At 39.3% G+C, this 3,067-nt stretch overlaps 1 long non-coding RNA gene across 1 annotated transcript; it reads right to left on the bottom strand.

The window, feature by feature from the left end:
• Positions 1-633: 633 nt before the first annotated feature.
• Positions 634-2,803, bottom strand: LOC132599578 (uncharacterized). Its single transcript, XR_009566880.1, has 3 exons — positions 2,617-2,803; positions 2,003-2,055; positions 634-1,006 (listed from the first exon to the last, which is right to left on the bottom strand). It is a non-coding gene; the product is annotated as an uncharacterized LOC132599578 (long non-coding RNA).
• Positions 2,804-3,067: the final 264 nt, after the last annotated feature.

Raw genomic sequence — 3,067 nt, 5'->3', positions numbered from 1 at the left:
ATTCTAATGTCTAGATTTTGAGCGTTCCGAGGCTTTATGGAAGGGAAAAGCTGTAGCAGAGTGATTCGAGTTGTTCCAGCTCTACGTTTAAGTTAGGTTACTGTCTACTTGAGCTAGACTTTCATTAGTTGATTGTATATGTTGTGAATTCATTAGGAGAAGTATGTCTAGTCTTCATGCATGATATTGTGTGGTTCAACTCCTATATGCAATTGATTGAGTGACTGTGTGGGCTTCGTGCCACTATTCATGTGTGTTGAATCTACAATTGATGTTGTTGTGATGAGAAGCTAATATGATCTTCTCAGTGAAACTGTGACACGAAATGACGAATTGAGCATTGATAATAAGAGGGAAAGAAATAATGTTATGTATGGATATATGAAAAGGCACCAATGTGACCTAGACTATGGGCTCGTGGTCCGAGGTTCGTTCCGGAAACGAGAGATACAATGATGTGGCTCGCGTCCGAGATTCTTTCCGGAGTGGAGGTTTATGCTTGGGTCCAATAAGTATCCGAAACGAGTGGTACATGGACACCATGGGTCCCCTGCAGGTCATGACTACTGAGCTGTCACGACCCAGCCCCGTGGGCCATGACTAGTGCCCGAGCTGGACACCCATATGTACCTGTCATACATAATCGGACTAATATTATAGATCCTCAATCAATCACAACGTAATAACATACGCGAGCCGACGAGGCTGCTTCAACAAAACGATAATATATGCAAGCCGGCAAGGCTGCTACAGCGCTAGACCATCCATAATAACCATATAGGCACAACCGACCACATCTGAACACAACCCACATACATGTCTACAGACCTCTAGGAGTATCAACAGTAACATATGACGGGACAGGGCCCCGTCGTACCTATGGACAAAACATATATGTGCATATCAGGAAGTATGTACCAAAATCTAGGCTCCGGAACGACGGAGCTTTCCAAGACAGCAGAAAGGGGACTCTAAGCTGGTGGATCACCAAATCGAGTATCTGTACCTGCGGGCATGAAACGCAGCCCCCCGAAGAAAGGGGGTTAGTACGAAATATGTACTGAGCATGTAAAGCATGAAATACAGTAAACAGGATCATATCTGAAATGAGGAGTACAGAACACGAGTACAATATCCAAAATACCAAAATTCTTGCCTTTGAAACATAAATCACGCATATCCATATCATATATCATACTCAACCCGTTATGGGGCGTAGTAACATAATTAGATAATCATCCTGTACATATGTATATATAACGTGTCCCGGCCCTATAGTGAGGGACTCGGTAAATAAAATCATATCATCATCATGCATATGTATATATATAATGTGTCCCGGCCCTCTAGTGAGGGACTCGGTGGATAAAGTCATCATATGCCATCCTGGCCGCCATCACCGTATCATCATATCATCATATACATATACATATAACGTGTCCCGGCCCTCTAGTGAGGGACTCGGTGAACAATGCAGAGAAGCTGTGCACGAAAACATATCCTGGCCTGGGACTCAGTGAAAGACATATTAAGACATGCACGAGTGGAGTAGTGAGCAACCATATGCAAATTAAAACATTTTCAAAGAATCCAAGGGATAATCAACACGAGCTATCATTTAAAAATCTGGACAATAGTCATATTAAATACCTTTCGAATGTCACTCGGAACATATCAAATAACTCTCGAATGTCATCATGAAGTATATCAAAAGGAATTAGAAATCATAGTCATATGTCAATAAAATATGAAACATCTTATGGAAGTCCAAGTATTAGTTATCATAAAATTCCCAAGCATAGGAACGTGTATATATCGACTATTATACGATGTATAGAAAACTGAAGAGGGAGGCTCAATCACTTGAAAATGGTAATATCAAGAAGTGAATAAGAATCATAAATGTCACTCAAACTTATGAATGGAATTACCCCAAAGCTCGTGTCATTTATCACGTACGCCTAGGACATGCTAAAAGAAAGAAGGGATAGGCTTTGCATACCTTTAGCGCTTATTCGTGATACGACACGTATACGCTGCTCGAAGTGTCTCAACCTATATTAAGACGTCAAGAATTATGGTTAAGCTACGGAAAGGTTCAAAACGTGTCCCAACGTTAGTAGTTCACTTCTAGAAAATTAGATGGCGTTTCCTTTATATTCAACCAACTACACAATAACCAAGTCAATACCAACAACCACACGTTCAGGTACTATATTGAGACTAACTAAGACAGGGTCCAAGAATGTCCCGAGACAGCCCGCACAACATTTTCAAGTCAGCCCACATATTACAACATTCGATAGTAATCCACATACGATTATGACATATTCAAGCCATTTTTAATGAGCCATAGTCATAATATTTTCATTGAAACGACCTTATAACAGCCCCACCAACATAACAACACAACGTATAATCTTAACTATAATTAATTTTCCAACTCAACAAGAACAACCAAAACGCTACTTAAAATTAATTCACTAATTCCCACTAAAACAGCCCCTACACGGTTTCAATCATCAACATACATAATTCCTTATACCCAATTCACATCTACCAAATTATACAAGTCTAAACCACCTCCAAAACATGTATAAGAGAATTAAATCTTACCTTAACAAGATTGATTCCTCCAAATTAATTCCCAAATTGCTGCCAACGTTTTGGGTCTTCAAAGAATCCATAAATTGATCAATATTGCTGGCAACATTTCTCTTCTTCTCCTATATAATTTCCCTTAAATTGAAATTGTTTACATGGATGAAATGAGATTGAAAATGAAGAAGAGGGTGCTGGTACGTTTTGCCCCTTCAACTTAGTCATCTTAACCTTTGTAATGGAGCAATTAATATTATACTCCTACTTGGCAGCACCTTTTTCTTTTATAGTGTCAAATGTAAACTTCATATTTATGTGGAAAGGGATGTTATGGAGTTGGGTGGAAACTTATCAGATAAGATTCTTGCTAGCCAATTTCTTAATTATGAAGAATGAATAGGTAGCAATGATGTCTAATACACGTTCAAAATCCATGTGGTAACGTGGATGACATGCAGCCCCTCCA

Source organism: Lycium barbarum, chromosome 6 (genome assembly GCF_019175385.1).
Source record: "Lycium barbarum isolate Lr01 chromosome 6, ASM1917538v2, whole genome shotgun sequence".
In the NCBI taxonomy this organism is placed as follows: domain Eukaryota; kingdom Viridiplantae; phylum Streptophyta; class Magnoliopsida; order Solanales; family Solanaceae; genus Lycium; species Lycium barbarum.
The sequence above is the reverse complement of the archived record's forward strand: the minus strand, read 5'-3'. Positions and strand labels throughout refer to the sequence as shown.